General features: G+C 33.6%; 1 long non-coding RNA gene across 1 annotated transcript; it reads left to right on the forward strand.

Annotated features, from left to right (window-relative positions):
• Nucleotides 1-1,644, forward strand: LOC132734840 (uncharacterized). The gene is made up of 3 exons (XR_009626374.1): nt 1-135; nt 1,123-1,274; nt 1,554-1,644. It is a non-coding gene; the product is annotated as an uncharacterized LOC132734840 (long non-coding RNA).
• The last annotated feature ends 12,587 nt before the right edge of the window (nt 1,645-14,231 follow it).

The raw sequence follows: 14,231 nt of genomic DNA on the forward strand, positions 1-14,231 counted from the left end.
GCAAGTATTATTTCTGTAACGGCCTTTAGTAATTCAGTTGAAGACAAACGCTGTGTGACAAAATGAACAAGTTGATGCTGGCTTTACTTCTGGTGGGTTGCATCACCATAGTTATTCTTCCAGATTCTGCTTCAGGTAAGTGCACCATTTTACTGTAATTTTCTTTATACCGCATTAAGACAAGCTCGACAATATACTGACAACATTGACAGCTTGAATTATCTTTTTAATTTGCATTGTTTTAATAACGATAATTATTTAGGGAACATACTTATTGATTTTTCTTGCAAATGAGATAAACTAATAGGCTTCCTTTGACGAGTGGTTAAAGCGCCGGTGTCAAATCACATGCCCTTCTTTGCTTTTGGTTTAAACCACGCTACGGACTTTGAATTATGTCATGTAAAGAAGCTATCCTGCTAGCTTACGGATGCTCGTTGATACTCAGGTGTTTGCTTTGGCAAGAAAGGCCGCCTCAACAAAACTTTGTACAGTAGAACAGTATGAAAGTCGGTTTTAATAGTGTTGGTGTGTCTCAAAGTCCAACAAATACAACAAATCATTCATTTACTATCTTAAAATGTCGTTAAGCTATTGATACATAAGGTCATGCATGCAACTATAAACCATTTTAAGGTACAGAAAAACGATATTTGGTGCATAAATTGTAGAATATTAAAACATTCATACAAAATTTGATCTCATAAATATAATACATTAACAGTGAGAAAGTTTTTTTTTTTAAATTCATAAGTGATGCAAATGTGATAGGTTGAAACTAATTATAAAGTTCAGTTAATTGTTATTTATTCATTTGATTTTTGAAATAAACCAACCAAAATCACAATAATGTCGGTCAATATTTTCCGTATTGGCAAAGACCAGAATCATTTTTTTCTATTGACAAATGGGTAAAACAAAAAAAATATTAAAAAAAGAAAAACAAGATGAAAAAACAACAATGAACACTATCATCAAAATATGACATAGACTTTTCAAAACATATATATTATTTTAAGTTCATTAAAGGAATATGTAAAACTATTTAAATTTGAAGGGCAGATGTTAATGTTTAATAACATAAGAAATGTTTTCACGTTGCCTAAACAAACTATTTTACAGCCCAACCAGGCGGACTTGGAAGACGTTGTTTCTGCCGATTCCGCTGTAGGTATGGAGAACAGTTTAGTGGTTCATGTGGATATAACCGAAGTCGTTGCTGCACAAGACATTATGGATAGACTGAAGAAAGAAAAGCTGATGCATGTTAAAATGTAAGGCCACTTTTATTTGTTATGTCAAAATCGAATATACTCCATTGTATTTCTTGTCAAAACTAGTTTTTGTTTGGTTTTGCTTTCTGGTAATTAAATTATTTGAACAGATAAGAACACGATATCTACAATGTCAACATTGTATTTGATTAATGCATAAAACTTTTAATTATCCTCGTTGTATCTCATTAAATGATGTTTTAAACATCAAATCTTAATAGAACAGACTATGAAACAAATTGTCATATATCTACATGTTTCTCATTATCTTTTATACAGGTGTAGGGTCTAAGGATGCAATTGTATTTCTTTGATAACCATGGACATGTTTTGGCTTTGATATGTTCAAAATAAAATACGCTACTCTTCACATGCTTGTTCTTTGTTTTCTCTTTTATTGAAGATGAGAAATAGATATCTAATACTTTCTCATGTTTTAAAAAAACCAAACAAAAAAAACAATGTGTAATGATTTTGTCCGGAAAATTGAAAAACGAATCCTCATTATTGAGCCCAAAATACAACAGGTCAAAGATGAGTTATATTAAAACGCTTGATACCTAATTCAGCATTTAATTTTGTTTAACTTGTGATGATAAATCTTACATTGGGCAGTTTAGATACTGTCATTAGCCTTCTTGACTACATGCACAAAATAAGAATCAGTTGACATTAATTGAAACAAAAAATAAGCGGGGTGTGATCAAACTTTCATCATGTCTCACTTTATTCATTTATACATGTCCATTGCAAAAATTGACCATGGTTATCTAACTTAAAAGGATAAAAATTGGTAAAAGGCGAAGAAGGCCGGGTTGCATTTGTATACCAAATATCATGAGCCTGTGTTAGTATGAAAATTCACCATGGGACCACGTGTTAATGTTGTTTCTCAAATATCAAGAGGGTGTGATGAAAACTGTTACGAGAATATCCTACCATTGACCGTTAATGTTGAACATTTAACTAAACCGATAAAGAGGAAGTGGATGAGCAACATACCTGAAATCGAATCCCACGACATGGGACTACATGTTAATGATGTATACCAAATGTCAAGAGACTGTGATAAGCAGTTACTGAGTAAACCGTTACGATTCTTTTTCCCAGCCCGCTCCAGCCATTTAGCATATTATAACCCGGGTTATCACACAAAATTCTACATCTTTTTGAACTTAACCAGAAAAACAAACAGACAATGATCATCACCATCCTCCAAATCACAATCATCACAATTCAAAGCTGCAGCCTTCCAGTCATCATCATTTACATCATTTAAAAGATAATTATCATAATAATAATGAGGCTAATCATAATCATTATCATCCTTATCTATATCATCATCATAATCATCATCACTATTCCAAACTTAATTTCAATCAAGTTAATTGTCGTCAACATAATCGTTCACTCCGAATACTCATCAACCTCATCAAAATCAACAACTTTCCCATCACCAAAATCATCATCACCATCTGAATTATCATTCTTTAAATCATCTTCCATAATCATCTCAAAAAGAATAGTAATCATCATCATCATCATCACCAACATCATAATCTGCCCCGTCATCATCAACATCATATTTCTTTCAACATCATTATCATCACCTCAATAATCTACATCATTATCATCGCGACCTCGTCATAATCATTTCAATATTCATCACAGCCGTCAGTTACAACAATCAATATCATTATCATCACTCCCTTAATCACCAACGCTTCTGTTAATAAAATATGTAAACATATAGTGGATGACAAGTTAGACATGTTGAATTTAGAAAAACAGTGATTAATAGGGTCCTTAAAAATGTTCACCTTGACTTCTGGACCTATACATACTTTCCAAGCCATAGAATCCATTCCACAAAAACATTTACCTGTTCTTTGTGTTAACTGTTTATACACTGGTAGAAAGCGCTTCCAACGGCACTTCGGGTTTCGAACCGGTGACACCGTAGGCAAGATCTAATGTATTGATTTAAAGTCACAAGGAGAGAGGTTAGGACTATAAGCGGGATGTAGCAAGCTTCGATTTTCTGTTCCTCTTAATACGCTTTAACAACGACTGACCGGTGCGAAGATGATTTATCATGGAGTAATTTGATTCTGCGCACCAGGTTCTTGGGTTCTTTGTAATGTGGTAATTAATTAAAGTAATTAAAGAAAAATGTTCCCGTGACACCACCCCTCTAAGGCACTCGACACGGGCCACTTTTCAATCACTGTCAAGAAATAGAGCGTACATAATTTTTTTAAACGTTTTCCACGTAGAACAACAACTGGGCGATCGCTGTTTTCATCTACGCACATTTTGTTACTGACCTTTTTGTCGGGCAATTTAATATTTTATATATGACATTAGTTATAAATGAAACAATTATAATTTCTTTATATAAGGTGGATTTAATTCTGCTTCAGCAATAGTATAACGAAAAGTAACTAAAATTTGAATCACACTATACATTAAGCTAGATTTATATTAACTATATTGGCATATGTATTTTCTGTTACTATTTGAACATATGTTTTATCTTTTTTTGTGTTCACAGTTTTATTATCTAGCAGCATATGCAGCGCGTTAACTGGAGCGCTGGTATTTATTACCCGCATCCCGGAGCATTCCTGTTGATTTCTAATTTTTTCTAGGGTTTAATTATTGTGACAACAGAGCAAGGGAAAGCGATAGAAATGTCAGATGCTCGTTTATTGGTTACTTTTTTCTTGGGTTTCATATTGTGACAACAGGTAACGTGTTTTATTATTAAATGTGATAAAAAAGAAAGAGCTTCAAAACACTCAGAAATCTGATTTTTACTCGGGGGCTATGCCCCCTCGAATAAATCTGATCGTGTTTTGATGCTCTTTCTATTGCATATACATATATGCACTGAAAAGAAACACTCATAATCAAACAGTAACTTAGCTATAAAAAACATAAACAGTACAGTGATATTAATTAAAATTGCTTGTAAAAAATATTTTAAATATTTGTTATTAAAAGTAGCAATGAAGACAAATCGCATCTAAAAATGTTTCTTTCTTTCTTTGTCAATCTCATTTATTTGTTGGAATTAATGTCATATCCATATTTTTATAATTGGTAACATTTAATTTAATTTTCTTCCAAATATGTACTCTTTCTCATATACATACGTAGCTTCCTACACAATTGATCTACCAACACAATTGATCTAAACTAAATTCGTATTAACCTATCCAAGGTCCTACTAGTTGTAATAATTTTATAATTTAAACTATCATAATTTAATTCTGTTTCAGATGTAGATTTAGTCTTTTGATATGATTTCTTCATTCTAAGTCTCATGATGTTTTTGCTGTTGCTTTTTGTTTGTTTGTTTTTCAATGTTTCTATTTGATCATCTGTGATTCAGTATTGAGCACAGTTAGTATATGCTTTCCGCAAATTCAGAATTATGTGTGACCTGTCAGACATGATGGTTTCTGTGTCGTCAATTATCCATCGTCCAATCAGAATAACAGTTTCATCTTTGAGCTGTCATGGAGCATAAATCGGTGAATAGATGTGAATTTGTAGACATTAACGCATTATTAACTCGGTCAGAGCTTTACTCAGTTTGACAGCGTTTGCAAACATATATTTGTTTGAATTAAGTTATATTTGCTGATGTTACCCCGATTATTTAAGAGTTTTAAGCCCTGAAATTGTGCACGTTTATGATTTACGACTTCATGTCCTAGTTCATAGAGCAGACACTTCTGCGTTTATAAATATTAAAATTATACTCCTGCGTATATAAATAGTAAACTTTCAGTTTCCCATAGATTTAGATACGGTTTAATGATATATTTTTGTTTGTGTGTGCATTGTCATATATTTTGTAAAATGAAGATGGCAAATAATATTCACAAACGGCGCCACATTGAGGTCATTAACACGCGATTGTGAAAATTGTCATCCTCCCGAGGTCTTCTGCTTGTCTATGATATAAAGTTTTACGGGGATGATAAAAAAGATCCATCCAAGTATATGCCGTATCCCTATGACTGACGAAGCACTGTTTTTGTTTGTTTTTTTTATATCAAGGGAGACAATTTATTGATATTTTTTGAGTAAGTATGGTCGCTGTTTCCTCCCATGGGTGTTGATGGTGCTGGGTCATTGAACGCCGCCTTTCCTTGTTGATCTTGTTTATCATTTTATTTGATTGAGTCTGTTCATGAACGGTGCTGTCAAGTGCAAACTACCGTCAACGTCCCCTTGCACCGGCTTAAGATCAGTTCAACATTTAAACATGAATAGGTAGAATTATTAATTTAGAAACATCCACAGATGTGTACAAACGGCGGTTATCATGGAACCTTCAATGTGACACTTCCGTGCCATTCCATGAAAAGCGGCATATTGTCCACAAATAATAGAATGCCTGTGCCCTAAACGAGAAAACAACGGGCGGCACCAATCAAAGGGGATCAGAGGTTATGAGTCACTACATGTTTATTACTCAAATTATATGATATTTACTAGAAGTGCGTAAAATCGAGTTCTCTGTCACATATTCTATTCGTTACAACACAAAAACATGATAAAAAATAAAAAACTGATTTTACTTCATTGATACAGTGCCAAAGAGGGTAACGGTACTTAAAACAAATTGAGAGACAAGGTTCCTTTGTCCTGTCACAGAAATGTCCAATAGTAAAGAGGTATCACGGCCGCTGAGAAACAGAAATTGAGGTGTTTTTCCGAATTTAAAATGCATTTTTTCACTATTTTTAATATTGATAATTACCCGAAGATTATATTAATATGAGTACATGTAAAATATATATGTACATATAATCAAATCATTAGTTCATTTTGTCCCACGGTACATGTCCAGGCGGTGAGTGGGGCGAAACTTCGCGACTCTTGTAGCTTATTATTGAGGTGCAGTAATTGAAAATGTGACAAATTCCTTACACAGACATACTTTAAACATTCTTATGTTCCCTGGTATACTTCTTTTCACTCGACATACCACCTTTTATCTGTATAATGAACATTTACTAGATAAGTTTATTACGCCTAATTGTGTTTACCAAAGAATGACCTGTGAATTTGCAAAAATGGTATCGTTATAGTGGATTTCCAAAGAGTGTACCGATATGGCTATGTACCGTGCAAGTCAAACGTTGAAATCTTTGTTATTAATGAATTAAGGTGACAACGGAGTCAATTATCACTTAAAATACCTAAAATGAGATTTTTTGCTTAGTAGATTTATCAACCTTTTCTGAACACATTCGTGATTTAATTTTGGAAGCAGTTAGTCCAATAAAATGTGTTTTTTAACGTTTTTAAAACGGTACCTGTACCATTTTTATCTGCTATTCGCGTAACCTGTCAGTTATCGATAACGCTCCGCCCCCTGTTGAGGCATCAATGAGGGAAATCGGTAGTTCCATATATGCGTGAATTACCGTCCATACTACTTATATTTGTTTGAATTCATGTATCGTACACAAATACCCGTACATCTTTTATGAATATCTTTTTACCTTTTTATTTAGCCTTTTTTATGAAATAAGAAATTGTCGGCCAGTGTACGTAACATAATGTATGAAACAAATAATTAAGCATAGCGGCAAATCGCCCGACCAGGGGTTGATTAAAAATATAGTTGCTAAAAAAATATCCATAATGTGTTAAAATAATTTGTCTGTCCCGTCAATCTGATAGATATTACATTGAGTTTATGGACTTTGTACGGATTCAAGGGCTTGCTTTACATTCAACCTCGTTTTCTAACAATGTCAAGTAAAACAACAACAAAAACAGACAACATTTTTTATGTGAACGCCTATATGACTTGTGGTAAGGTGTCCCTGACAAATTTCTAAACCATTTTAGGTTGTCTAAGATGATTATTTTCTCAATTAATCAATAAAAAAAGATAATGAAATATATTATCAGTGAATGCTTTGAATAAATTGTTTCGCCAGTAAATCGAACACAGTACTAATAAACCTGGGACAAAGTATGGAATTTATTGATTTATTGTATATCCCAGTAGAAACTGGATCTCTAGCTATGTCGTGCAAGATGATACGTGTATTCATGATAATAGAAGCCAAGAAGGTCAGATCATAATGATCGAGTGATACCTTTTATTTCTCATTAAAATATTTGAAGCATTCATATCAAATTTGGAGGAAACAATATAATATCCCGTTCTTATTTGTACATCTACCATGGACTTTAAAAGACCGTCAGAAGCTCAATTTTTTTTGTTATTTTAATTTATATTTTAACGGAATTTCATACACGAATACACAGAACAGAGTGACACTGGTTTATAATAATAATGATGATGATAATAATAATAAACTTCAAAAGCGAAACAATGAAATACCCGCTAGCGGTGCGCAAATACGTTCCATTTCCCCCACCGAGTGCCTCAAATTTTACCGAAGGTCACGTGACATGTGTGACGACGGTAAATCACGTTAAGATTTGAAGAAATTTCTGTTATAAACTGATATTAATCAGCAACCTTTTAATTGGTCAGATGTCACTGGGCCATAAAATGTTGTTAGAGTATGTTACCGCAACTTGTGATCCTCTCTGGTGCGATATTTGTGTATTATGCAATTATTTAGCGTGAAACGTAGGGGTCCGAGAGAAAACAGCCGATTTATGACACTTCGTTTGATGCGGGTCGGACTAACTTTGAATCGGCATAACTTTTTTAATAATCAAGCAATTAACATGCGGTTTAAAGCACATGAAAGGGAATTCATTTACGCGGAGGGAACCGTGTCAGGGATTTTTGTTTGCTCAATCAGCGACTTAATTATCTTTAATTACGTAATATGTATGGTGAAAAAAAGTCGCATAAAATGTTTGACGTTACGTAATATTTTTTTTGAGAAAAGATAGAAAAAATTTGAGACACGGTTCCCTAGATATTATAAGTATGTTTATTTTCCAAAGGTTTGATGACAAAAAAATAAAAAATGACTTTGATATGACGATTTAAAATTTTAGGATTTTTATTAAAAATCAATCATTTACAAAGGCATTTTTTTCAAATATGTTATTTTTTATGATGATCAACGACATTTAATGCCCAAAGATTAAATAAATAACAATTATTACTGAAATAAGTTGGTTTAAATGACATTTATGTGAGTACCACGGAAAGTGTCTGTTGTCACCTTAAACACCAATTTTATATTTAAGTATTCGTTAATTCTATTATGTTTTTGATAGTTCAAAAAATAAATGTTTTTTGTATGATAGCCCAGGCCAGACCCAAGCGTAGCATTGGAAAGTGTGAGTTATTTGATTATAATTTAATGCAGAATTAACATTGAATAGCCGAAGGCTTGTTATTTTATTTCTGATATGAATTTTTTGTTCATGTAAATCTATATGAAGACAGTGTTTTCTTTTTTAATATTCTTATAAAAACATCATAGGTTGAAAGCTGTTTCCTGATTGTTTTTCTTGACCAGGCGTTATTAATGAAAGATATGCAATAAAAAAATACACGTTTAGGCTTCTGTTTATAGTCCAATTTAATTGATTGTTTTCTTAGGTTTTTATTTGTACAAAAATTTGTACAAAAATCCATGTCAGGAGACTTACGAAGTGTGGCTTATCTTGAGACTTTGTTTCATACTACGAACCCCCTCACACGAAGGGTTGCGTAGCCGACTCATAGCATACTGACTGGGGAAGTACAAAATGATTTAGCTAAAACTCCTGTAAATTATCAAAATATTTGCATTGTTGTTAAGTAGCAGATAATGAAGATTGAAATATTGTTTTATGATACAGTTAATATTATGTTTTTGTTTCACTGCTAATCTGTGATAGATAACCGGCAATGCAGGTAACGTATACGAATTTAGAATAACGAAAAGAAATTTCAGTATACATGTATGTATATCTCTCTGTTTCAAATCTTAAGTTTTATTATTACATTGCATTAAAAAATCTAAGTTCGTGTACTTTACCAAAGAGTTTACATGGAATGTTACGGGAGGTAGGTATGGGGGTGACAAGCTTTGAATTTTCTAATAAGGGAGTGGCTGTTGTTTAATCTCTTCTTGTTTTACTCGATATTGAAACAATGCTCATACCTTCATCCTATTCTTGTGTTGTTGTTTATCCTGCCCTAGTTCTCACAACTCTTATAAGTTAATAAATGATTAGTTTCGTTTTAATCAGAAAAGTTAGAAAATAAAGCACTATACTGTCATGTTTGCAGGGGGGGGGGGGGGGGGTATACTAGTCAGGTAAACAGTTAAATGTAAAATTCAAATAACTAAGCAATTTCTTTTTCATAAAAAATCACTTTAAATTAAAAAAGAATTTGAAATTAATATTAATATTAATTTTTGTACTGGGAAATAACCGTGTATGTAGTATGTATTTTAATACTTAAATACCTAGATATTGGTCGTTTTATCTCTCAATATATATCAATGTGGCCATTCCACGTGACTTTCGGGTACGGAACACGCCGATTTTTCACCCGAAACAGGTATGTTTTTTATTGTGCCCCACGTTAGTGGCGGGCATTTAGATTTACCCTTATCCGTCCGTCCGTCCGTCCTTCCGTCCGTCCGTCCGTCCGTTCACTTTTGTGTCGCACGTAACTCAAAAAGTATTTGACCTAGAGTCATGAAACTTTACAAGAATGTTGATCAGCATGTGTAGTTGTGCACCTGGGTATTTTCGTCTGGATATTTGTAGTATTGTCAGAGTTATTGCCCTTGACTTAGTAAAATTTGCAATTTTCAACATGTGTCGCACGTAACTTAAAAAGTTTTTGACCTAGAGTCATGTAACTTTACAGGAATATTGATCAGCATGTGCGGTTGTGCACCAGGTATTTTTGTCTGGATTTATTTAGTATTTTAAGAGTTATTGCCCTTCACTTAGAAAAATTTGCAATTTTCAACTTGTGTCGCAAGTTACTCAAAAAGGATTTGACATAGTCATTAAACCTTATGGGCCGGTTGCTCAGCATATTTAGATATACACCTGGGGTTTCGCTTGTGGATTTATCAAGTATTTGTAGAGTTATTTCCCTTGACTTAGTAAAACTATTGACAGAACAGTGGCGCGGTGGGGGCACCCGTGTCCTATTGACACATTTCTAGTTCATAACTTATTTATTACTCAACCGATTTTGATCAGATAAGGCGCAGAGTACCCGTAATTATATCAGCTTTCCACGGTATATCAAAATTCTGAAAACCCCTGAATGGTTTTTGAGAACATTCGAGTACAGTTTTCTTCTCATAGCCGGGGCCGAGTGGAACGGTACACACTCATTTGTCATAACAAGCGATTTCTAGCAAGTCATATGTTTTTTGTCACTATTTCATAGAAAAATACATGTTAAATCAGATATGTTTACTATGTCCAATGTCGAGTGAATGCAGTGATGTTTTAGCATATTTTCATAAAGTTATGTTGAAATGGTACGGAACACACTGTTATTTAACCCTATCACATATATACGCGAAACAACGTACTTTCAACCCCCCCCCCTTTTTTAGGCCTTAAATAGTGAAAAAATGTCCTTTTTGGGCCACAAACACATGGTTTCGTTTGAGAAATGTTGCTAAAAAAAAGAGCACTTTTTCGGCGCCGCCCCCCCCCATCCAAAAGATACATCAGGGGGTTGCCATGGATGTGCCCCCTTCTGTTTTGGGGGTGTGAAGGGGGGCGGAGTCCCCCTCATCGCCAAGAAAATTTTGGACTTGTGAGAGGCTTAAAATGACCCCAGGTCGATCATAAGGTAACGTGTAACCAACGCTGAAAAGCCTTTGACTCTATCTCAATCCCTTGAGAAGTTGCAGCACTTTGAAATAAATTTTGATGGAAAAAATCGAGGCAAAATAGTGATTTTTGGCAATTTTGAAATGTCCCCTCGTTGCCATGGTAACAGGAAATTTAATACTGAGCATGTCGTTACAAAGGCAATGGTCCAGTCAACATTTGTGCCAAGATTGATTAGTATTGAAGCATTTTTCTTAGTTTCATAGCAGTTTGAATTTGTAACAGGAGGCTTTTCAGTGAAAACGGACATTTTTCACAATATGCTCATGGGGGAAAGGGTTAACTAAAAAAATTATAAATGTTACAAAACAACAATTTTTCACCAAAATTAGGTGAAAGACCTCATGTTAACATGGAAAAACTAGATTTTGGGTGAATTCAAAGTTTTTCATCATTTTTTGTTAGCCCCTTTACCCCATATATACGCGAAACAACGCACTTTCACCCCCCCCCCTTTTTTTAGGTCTGAAATAGTGAAAAAATGTCCTATTTGGGCCACAAACACATGGTTTCGTTTGAGAAATGTTGCTAAAAAAAGTGAGCACTTTTTCGGCGCCGCCCCCATCCAAAAGATACATCAGGGGGTTGCCAGAATACTGAGCATGTCGTTGCAAAGGCAATGGGCCAGTCAACATTTGTGCCAAGTTTGATTAATATTGAAGCATTTTTCATAGTTTCATAGCAGTTTGAACTTGTAACAGGAGGCTCTTCAGTGAAAACGTCCATTTTTCACAATATGCTCATGGGGGAAAGGGTTAAAAAGATACGGTACACACACAATTTCTGTCTTTGAAATAATTCTAAAATAAAGTATATGAAAATTTAATTTGAATTATAATGTGAGTGATTTGTTTTCATAGTTATACATTTTATTAATTTAAACAAGAACCCTGGGACCTGTTTTGCAATATATCATTATGCTTACAGTTTGATGTAAACAGGATTACTAAAAAAATAAAAGAACATTTTGAGAGTACGTCGCGCAAAGTTCGATGTTAAACAATTAATATTTGGCTATAAAATGTTAATATTTTAGGGATATATAGATTCTTTATTACCTCCATCATAGGAGAGCAGCATGCATAATACATAACATTTACAGAAGAACATCAAGTACAATACACATAAACAAAAAAGACAATGTTATGAAATGAATAAACACAAAGACATGATAAAAATCACAATACAACATTATACAAGGTTTTGTATGATAAGTAAACTAGAAAACAAAAAAACTTGTAGTGTTGTACACATAAAGGGGAGAGACATATCATGGAGTAATCACGTGTAAGACCCTTTAACATATTTTCACGTTATCATTTTATGAAATGTTTTTATAAGAATAAGAAATTTTTCTCATCAAAATACACACCGGCCAGTAAGTCTAATACCTGATTTAACGGTGAGGTTGAAATAAGTCTCTTATATGCAGTTATACCACAATTTGATATAATTGCCTTCCACATACGTACACGGATTTGTTCGTTACAAGAACAGGACATTAATAAATGTAATGTCGAATTTTCAACAACACAATTACACTTTTTGCATGCCTCAATCTTATTGAATGAAAACAACTTGGCTAAAATTGTCAGAGCAGAGAAGCAGTATAGTCTTGCCGCCGGGAAGTTTTTACTGTATATCCAAAATTTACACTGACCACCAATGTTGAAAATATTTGAGATGTGTTCCAATGACAGTTTTTGACACAAGTTTTCATACCGCAGATTAATTTCCCGTTGAAATAAATTACACTGTAGGATACTCTTCCATGCTCCTTTGCTTGGAAATCGTGATGTTTCTAAGAAGATATTCATATAACTAGTTAAATTATATTTAGCTAAAAGTTTATATATATCTGGTAAAAACCCTAGACACTGCCTTTCTATACAATTTACATACCGAACTAACCGATGGACAAAAATTTGTTTTGCTAAGTAATGATTTGGAAGCCGACAGAGTTGTCCAAGAAATCGCAACTTGTTATAGTCTATTGTTGTAATAATAGAGTTTACTCCTAATGCAAACAAAGCAATATCATTATTTACAAACAATGGTAACTTTTGCATGAATTTGACGCAAAAACGGTGGGCTCTCTCTAAAGTTAGTATGTTTGAGTGTGTCATATAGTTCCACAATTCACATCCATACAAAGCCTTAGGTAGTACGACTGAGTTATATATCTTTAAATATGTTGAAGGATTAAGATCATTGCCAGAGTCAACACCACTATTTGCTATACTCAAAAGGATTCCTCGCAATTTACAGCTTGCATTGTAAATATTATCGTTGATCAGTGAGTACTTGTTTAAAGTTATTCCAAGATGTACATATTCGATACCCTCGCATATTGTTTTTGTACCTATTGTCCACTTCCTGTGACAAATTGCTTTCTCGTATTCAATCTTTGGCTCATTGTAGACAACCACAGAACATTTAGAAGGATTGTACTCAAAACGCCATAATGTTGAGTAGCGATAGCAAATACTGATCATTTGATCTAAACCATGTTTTGAAAGAGAAACTAGGACCATGTCGTCTGCAACTGTAGGGCTACTTATGTTCATGTTATACATACAAAAACCTAGGTTTGATTGTTCAAGTTTTAATATAAGACCGTTGATGTAAAGAAGATAGAGCAACGGCGAACTTTTCCCGCCCTGTCTGGTTCCCTGCTTCACTTCAAACCAGTCTGACATGTATGATTTGTTACGCACACAGCTTTTCATGTTAGAGTAAAGATTAATAAAGCATCGCAAAGTGATGGGGTCAATTTTTTTCGGATTATAAAACAAATTATGAAATTCATGGACATCTGTTATGTGCGATTATTCTTTCATTTAATTTATTTGTTCGAATATATAAATGACTGTCTAAACCTAGTATGAATATAAAAAAAAACAAGCAGTTAAATGTTGTTTAAATAATCGAATTTGGAGAAAAAACGCTGGTTTTGATGAAAGTGAATTTTTTAAATCACGGAAAGTTTAAAGCATTTTTCTGCAACATGATATTTTGTATGAATCATCTGCAGGGTCCCAAACTATAAACTGCATGTATTTAATGATCAAATTATCTACATATGGACAAAGATATTCCGCAGTTTTACACGCCATCAAAATTTAAAGCCGG

This window comes from Ruditapes philippinarum, unplaced genomic scaffold, assembly GCF_026571515.1.
Source record: "Ruditapes philippinarum isolate M1 unplaced genomic scaffold, ASM2657151v2 ctg2261_1_1_1_1, whole genome shotgun sequence".
Taxonomy (NCBI): Eukaryota; Metazoa; Mollusca; class Bivalvia; order Venerida; family Veneridae; genus Ruditapes; species Ruditapes philippinarum.